General features: G+C 48.4%; 1 non-coding gene across 1 annotated transcript; it reads left to right on the top strand.

Moving 5' to 3' along the window:
- Nucleotides 1-6,153: 6,153 nt before the first annotated feature.
- TRNAL-UAA (transfer RNA leucine (anticodon UAA)) lies at nt 6,154-6,236 on the top strand. Its single transcript has one exon. It is a non-coding gene; the product is annotated as a tRNA-Leu (tRNA).
- Nucleotides 6,237-8,117: the final 1,881 nt, after the last annotated feature.

An 8,117-nucleotide genomic window follows, 5' to 3' on the forward strand; every position in this document is an offset into this window, starting at 1 on the left:
AAGCACAGATCGAGGGAAGTGGATAGGTCTTTTTCTTCTCTCACTTCTGCTGTAAGCGGACTAATGGTGGTCATGGTGATGCATCCTGGCACCAGGAAATGCTTGATCCCTAGCTGAGGTGAAGCTGCAGCTATAGGCACATGCGCTTTAGCTAATCCAGGGGTGTTAAGATGATGGCAAAACTGCATTTTAAGCCTACCTCAAGGTTGCTCGTGGGGAGAGGCATGTATGTGCTGATAGCACTGCATGAATGTGCATCTAGGTCTCAGACCATGCTAATGCAGGCATGTACCGATGTGCTCCAAGTGAGATCACTGACATCTGAAGGCAGGTGCCCCCAGCCCACGAGAGATGCTGTTACACTGTCAGCTGGGTGCTCTCCTTGATAAAACTGCATCCCCTCACTTCCTACATTCATTCACTTGTCAAAAGCAAAGACTTATTTTAACACTGTGGATTCTAAATTTTCTCTGATGTAATTATTGTTTGACACTGCAGCCCTTCCAAGCACCTTACATAAGGAAAAAGAGAGAATTAAATATGAGAATCCTAAAAATAAAACTATTAAAAGGAGAGAGAAGCCGTTTTGTGAGCAGCAGGAATGATGTGGTGCCTCTGGGAGAGGATCTGCTGAGCCAAAGGAGATGTTCTGCTTTTAGGCAGTGCCTTTTATTGTATTTCAGTGAAGTTCTGTGCTTTTCTGAAGTTCTTAGGTGCAGCGCTTTTAGAAATGAGCCTGTTCTTTCTCTTTGCTCTTGCAAACCCATGACTTTCATATGATTTCCCAAGCCAATCTTCTTTTACAGACTGCAGCCAAAATTTCCCTTCCCTAATTAACCCGGAATGATTTTTGAAGAAGTTTTAGCCGCAGAGAACATCAAATTTAGCTCTTAGCCTGGAGCCAAGCTCTGGGCTAAAGAACACATGTCATTTTAGGAATTCATGCAGATACACCTTGACATCCAGGATGTGATATGTTCCCTGCACACTTCCCTGTTGGGATAACGAGCAGTAGTGGGCAGGGCTGATGCTGCAGGTGGAGCACAAATGGTTTTTCCCATTCATCACAACAATTTTGTCCAAGCTATGTAAATAATTTCAGGAGACTTCTTTGGCACATGCAAGCCTCTGCTGTTGGTATTTGTCCATGTGATAACTCAATTGCCTCATTTCCCCTCTGGGTTGATTCTGGGACTAGCATGCAGTGTTTCCTAAGTTATGAATGCTTAAGGGATGGAGTTCTCCATTGAGCCTTTGTTTACTACGGCTGGCTCCTCTGTCATGTGAAAAGGCAGCCAAAAATATGCAACACGTACATTTTTCTAGTGTGATTTTGGAATGCCCTTAATGGAGCCCGGTTTACACATACCTGGTGACCAATATATGCTGAAATTCAGGTATGGAGAGCAGGGCTGGAAGGGGTCTTCAAAGATCATGTGCCTCAAGTCAGGATCAGCCAGGTTTCTCTCTCTGCAGTGACTGTAGAAAAACTCTGTCTGACTGCATCAGGCAAGAATAAATGAACAGGCACTGAATGTCTCATTTACATCAGGTCCCTTTATGACTCCCTGATTTGGGCACTCAAGCATCTGAGGCATCAGCATCACAGTGCTGTGATCCTTGATGTGTTCTTGAGCTTTCTCTTCCGCACAGCTGTGACTCATTTTCTCCGTGTTGTAAGTGATGGTGGAAGAGGCATGGAACAGCGGCAGGGAAAGATGGGTCCACGATGGCATCTTTCACAAAATCTAGTTCAGACTGAACAAAAGTAAAACCTTGATGAGTTACCTGTGCATCCTGTCCAGAACATCTATGGAAATAATTGAATGTGAGTAGGTGATGACTTTGAAATGCTGAACCATCACCATTCACTCCAGACATATCATTATGAGCCCATTCAGAACCAAAGTAGAAACAACGGTGTGAAGCCTAGGTACTCAGAGCCCTCAAGATTAATTTTTTGAGAAACTGTCTGTTGTCCAAGAAATATTTGTGGAAAATAACTGGGAGAGTAATTTAGGCTAGCAATAGCTTGTGAAAAATTGTAAACAGCTGGGAGGTCATTCATGAGCAGGAGAAAGTAGACAAATGCATTACTTGCTATGACTTACTATTTTAGCTCTAGTAGCTGCATTGCTTTTGGTTTGATGGGAGTTTTGTTGGTGTTTTTGAAAGAACTTACTCAACAAAGAAAACATATTTTCCCTCTGGGATAAATAACCTCCTGTAATTGCACAACTCCACTGGTTTTTAATCCAGTCTGTGTACCCACAGTAAGTGGTCTTTGGTTTTCTGGCCAAATACCAGTATTTGCAAGCTTCATGGAAAACCTTTCCTTTTGAGCTATAGAGCACTGTAAGGTTTGTAGTTCCACAGAGGCTGACTTGAGCCAACAGGCAGCGGGGCATCATGTCAAATTCTGCAGAGTATAAGCTTTCACCCATAGGAATACAACATACATTTTCTAGCCATTCTGGAAAGCCAACCCTCTGAATACAAAGCGAAGCCAGCTTGATTTCCTGAACTGCCTCTCAAGAGGCAGGAAAGATAGGAAGGAAGAGTGATCTTCTGTGCTTGCTTTTCTGTTTATTCTGAAACCTACTGAGGACCAGTTAAATAGTAATGCTGTCTTGTTCAACTCTTCTTTTTGTCAGTGAACTCCAGCTACTCTCAAAATGTGGTAGTTTACAGTTACATGTAGGACATCAATAGTGTATTTAAAATCTGACAAAGTTCAAAGAGCTTCCTCACTAATTGCTACATGAACATAACACAGGAGCCCTGTTGCTATAAGAAGCATGAATTTTCCCCCCAAAGCCTGCTATGCAAGGTGGAGCCAAGCTGTCATCTCTCACTTAACCTAAGATGACCTTGGTAGGGCTGATCTGTGGCAAACATTTGGGTCACAGCACTCCTGATGGTCGTAACCCACATGCTGAACCGCTCTCATAGCAGGGAAAGGGCATAAGAGGAGCACAGAGGAGAACACTGTCCTATTCTTTCTCTTTTCCAACTAGTTTCTAAAGTGATGACGCAGAGATTATTTTTGCCTCTGCATCAGTAAAGCGGAGAATTTTTACCTGAAATCTCTTAAAGTGCCATTTTTACTCTGTCTTGCTCATAACTGTAAGTTTTTGGATTTTTTCTTTTTCTTAATTACCAATCCGCCACTCTCCAGCTGCAGTATTAACATGTGGGATGGTGGTTGCCTCCAGTGGCTGTTTAAATTAAACACAGATTTACTGAAAAGACACTGAGTGCCAGGAGATCTCTTGGAGGGAGAAAAGGTGAGGGGAGAAACTGCTTTCCCTGTAACATTGCCAATGTTAAAGGACAACACCTTTCTGAGTTCAGGACATTATTAATGTCTTTCTCTTACAGAACATGTGTTCTGAAAGCTTGTAGCCGTGTCACCTTCAAGCTTCCATTTCATGGGGATACTGCAAGAAAGGTACAGCCAGCCTGGCTCGGGATTGCACAGGAAGCATCCAAGATGCTACAGGTAATTCAGCTGATGTTACAACCCTGCCGGATGCAAGGCTGACCTCATACCCAGCGAAGTGCCAGCCAACACTCTGTGCAGGTTTGCAGGTGAAATCAAACAACCTCGTGGATGATGCACAGCCATGGAAGACACTGGAAAGCATCTGCTCAGGATTGCATTTTTAAATACAGCCAAGTTGTGCTAGGGATGCCCTTGGATACATGTCATGGTAAGTTTGAACCAGGCAGAGGAAGCTGAGCTGCCCCCATGCTAGTGCCACTAGACTGAACATGGAGATTGCCCTGAAGGTTCAGCAATAGCGGTGCAATAACAAACCAGTATTTCATTGCCCTGTGCCTCCTCCAAGCCTTCGTGTGGCAGCACAAATGCCAACCAGGGTGTCAGCAGCAAGAGGACTCTGGAAAGGCTGAAGAGGCTGAGGGGCTTTGGGAGGAAGGACGAGCAGTGCCCAGCAGCAGGCTTGTGCTCAGGCTGGCCACTGGTCCCTCAGCATGGTTTGTTTGCACGGCCTCCTCCTAGCTCAGCAGATGGACAGGCTCAGCTCCTCAAATGGGTGCAACTGGGCTGTTAGCCAGGCAGGCACTGGAGGCTGTTTCAACGCAGAGATTTATGGGGAGCTCAGGGATTCATAGAAGGGGATGTGGCTGGGAGAGAGTGGTCCCTGGAGAGAGCATGAGATGCATTGTGCAGCCCTTGTTGTTCTGGGCCAGCATCTCCTTTCCTTGCCTGTGCTGGGAGGATGCCACAGAGCAGGAAGCACCAGTCAAACCTGCTCTCTCACACATCCGTACCACTCTCTCCATGCATACCTTAAACCTGCACTGGAATGCAGTTCCGCCACTTTATTCACCCCTCAGCCTGCCAATTCAAGTAGCATTTCCCAGCCTGGACCCAAAGGGTTAAGGTGGGATGTTAACTTCAAGGCTGGTCGCACTGGGTGCTATGGGGATCTGAGTAGTGTGGGTCATGGACGTCCTTGCGGGCAGGTCCCTTCTCTCCATGCTGTGAAGAGCAGATGTGTCGTAAAAGCTTCCTTTCGGAGAGGGCATGATTAATCTTTGCTTCTTAGAGGATGACAAATATATTATATTCGCCGACATGCACACGCATTCTCTTCGCCTGACGGGTGACCCCTGTCTTAATGCCAAGCGTGCAAGGTCCAGCTCTGTAAACGAAGAGGAGAGCTTTGCAAGCTCATTAATGCTTTGAAGTCGCTCATTAGGAGCAGATTCCTCGTGAGCTGGCGAGCGCAACACCCTTTGTGAGCACGGCTTCATTTGATATTAATGTGGGCGCTGCAACTGGAGGCATCCAGGGATGCTGAGCTGCGATTCTGCACACACAGACCAGCACGGCAGATTGCTGTGACTGTAATGCAAAGGGTAAAAGGGAAGCAGGGAAAGTTGCTGTCCCCTCTTGGCACCTAAGGGGGTGAATTTTCCTCCTGGCAGCATTTTTGCATGTGAATAGGTTGGCCCAGTTCTCTGCTGAGTTGAGGACCTCCAGCATCCTCCAGTGGGATGCCTGGGGTCCCTCTTCCTAGCACTCCCGAATTGTCTGTGGAGGCCAGGGTGACCCCTTCTGGCTGAGGAGCTCTGTGCCACCCTCTTTTGAGACCCAAAACCATCCCTTTTTCTGGTCAGTGCCTCTCACCTCTGCAGCAGTCAACCACAAGACCTTGAAGCAGCTCAGCTACCCCAGGGCACAGTCCTGAGCAGTCCCTGGGGAAGCAAGGAGGGAATTGCTCTCATCTTCAAGCAGGACAGGGCCAGGACAGCCTGGCCAAGCATGTCTCCAGTAGATGGGATCCTCTGGTGAAAGGGCCTGGCCAGGTTTCTCTGTGTGGGCATCGCCGGTGTCTGTGCCTGTTCAAGCCGGGTGCAGGGACCCACATCATATGGGGATCCCATGGGAGGGGGCAGGCCTGGGAACAGGTTGCAGTGTCCCTCCAAAGTGATGGCAGCCCTGTGTGAAGGTGCTGGCCTGGGAAGAGTTGGGGTGGCTGATACCAGAGACAGAAATTATCAGGCTCCTGTGGCTTAAGAGCTAAAGACCTCATGCACATGGGTACTTGGGGGTTGTGGGTTTGAATCCCACATGATTCAACACAGGCTTTTGTGGTGGTTTTTTTTCCTTTTCCCCAGACAGCAAAAAAAGTTGTACCTCACCCCAAAAGAAAGACTCCCCTGCCCCACTGTCTTTCGCAGCTAAATGCCTTAGCAGAAGGTAGACTGGAGAGGGTGAGGAGTGGGACCCGAGGTGCTTTAACCACGTGGCGTGTCTGGCTGAGTGCTGTCGGGCTATCAGAGCTGCTCCCTTCCCCCCGGGCACCCAGTGGGGTCAGGCTGAGACCCTCCAGAGATGCCCTTCCTGTACTAGGGTCCCCGGCAGCGTTATCACCGGTGACTATGGTCCTTGCACGAGGATCTAGTGTGGCACATAGGGGCTGTGCCATCCTTCATGGCCCACGAGACCTAGTGCCTCCCAATGAGCTGTTCCAGCAATTTGCTGGGGACATAAAAGAAAGCAGTGAGGAGGGCAAGGTGTTGCTGGACTTGGGAAGTGTCTCAGGTTGGAACCTCGAGGACTTGGTGAGGTGTGTGCCTTCAAGGGGAGGAACCGGTGGGCCAGGGGAGAGCTTACAGCCCACCAGGATGGCCGAGTGGTGAAGGCGTTGGACTTAAGATCCAATGGGCGCATGCCCGCGTGGGTTCGAACCCCACTTCTGGTAGGAGCCTCCTTTTTCTCTTGGTTCAAAACTCCCACCCCAGCTTTTAGAGCATCAGTTCAGAGCAGGGATGGGAGCTCTGGGCCCTGTGCCCGGGGAGCAGAGGCCATTCAACGCCCCAACGTGAGGACCCTGTTGGGACGGAGCCTCCCTAGTGTAGAGAGACATGAGCCGGTCCCTCTGGCACACAGGTTACCTCTCTCGTCCTTGATGCAGGGAGTGCTGAGACCGTTGTGGGCTTGAATCCCACATGCTCCCAAAATAGTGACTTGTTTTTCCCATGGCAGAAATAGAAAAACCTGACTACCCTGAAGTGGGAAAAAAAGGTGTTGAGCTCTAAACAGCTCAGGCAAGTCGCAGGTGGAAACCGGAGCAAACAAATGGGTTCAGGGAGATGGGTTTGGGTTTTGTGGAGACTGCTCCACACCGGCTTCTCTTGCCAGCTCTGCTGCATGACCCCAGACCCACCGCTTGGCTCATCCAAAGCACTATTTGGCACTCCCCAGGGGGATTTGGCAGTGTCACTACCCCCTGGAGCAAGCCAGCATGGCAGGAAGATGTTCCTGATGCTGCTGGCTAAATTTGGGAAATGCGTGAGAAACAGAACTGCTCCTCTGTTGCACAGCATCGCTATGCTGTAGTCTGTCTCGGGTCAGTACCTACAAATGCCCGCGAGATTTTTTTGCTCCCTTGTGTGCATGGATGGACAGCAGATATTTCCCTCAGTAAAGGGTTAGCCTGCTGGACCCGCGGAGATGCTGTCAAGTTTTCATTTGGCTGCTTTGCTCCAGCCTGAGGCCAATCGGAAATGTCCTACTGCTGGGACATGATTTGAAGTGATGGTGTTAATTTGGTTAATTAGGATTCCTGGGTAGCGTGCGGTTCTTGCAAATCAGCTTACCATTGTAGTATCACTGCAAAGAGTTATTTGCTGGTGCATGGGGTTATGTATGAATTTATGATTATGATGTAGGACCATTAATTTCATGTTTGTGGCAGATGATACAGCTCAATTAGAAGTTGCATGTTGAGATCTTTGGCTCTCTCTGATATATGAGAATCAGATGGTGGCCTACAGGAAGGATTACAGGGCCTGTACAAGTGGCCATATAGCAAATGGGGCAGGACCCAGAGGAGAGGACATGGGAGGAATTAGTCTGCTCCTTTCCCATTTGATTAGTGCTGGGAGTGAAATTTTGTGCATATCCACTAGAACTGTCTTGTTGCAACTAACCTCAGTCATTAAGTGATGCAAAGAATGACGAATACATCTTTGAGAGTATCCCAGGGGGTCTAAGCAGCACTGCAGGTCAAGTCTTTTGCCTCTGATGGCTTGGAGTCAGACTCCTGTCTAGTTCATGTGTCAAAGGCATTTGGTGGCCTCCGCTGGGTTCAAAGCTGAAATCTCATTTGAGCTTCTCTGTTGATCCATATTCTCACAAAGCTTGTGCTTTTTCCACCCCAGGGGTAGGCTCTGGTCTGTTCCTGATCCCTTGAGGATGTTTATCCACTTTGCAAAACTACTGGGTAGACAGAGCATCATCTGAGGGCACCAGGAGCTGAATTAACAGCCTTTGTATCGCACAGCCTGCCGGAGTCACACGGACGGCTGGGGCCAAGTGTTAATTTGACTCAGGACTGAGATCAAATGGCAGAGCCATGTAGGAACGTGGGGCTGGAGATTTGGGGACTGAAATAGCAATGAGGCCAGTGGCCAGGGTAGGTGAGGGCTGTGGGGGACTGACAAATAAACTGCCTTCTACCAGGCCACAGCTTTCCTTCTTCTCACCCCATATCCTCCAAGTGTTTGACAAAGCTAAAAAGAGCAGCTTGTCCAATAGCCATTTCCATGTATCATATTTATTAAGATGGTTACTGCAGGTT

Source organism: Gavia stellata, chromosome 12 (genome assembly GCF_030936135.1).
Source record: "Gavia stellata isolate bGavSte3 chromosome 12, bGavSte3.hap2, whole genome shotgun sequence".
NCBI lineage: Eukaryota > Metazoa > Chordata > Aves > Gaviiformes > Gaviidae > Gavia > Gavia stellata.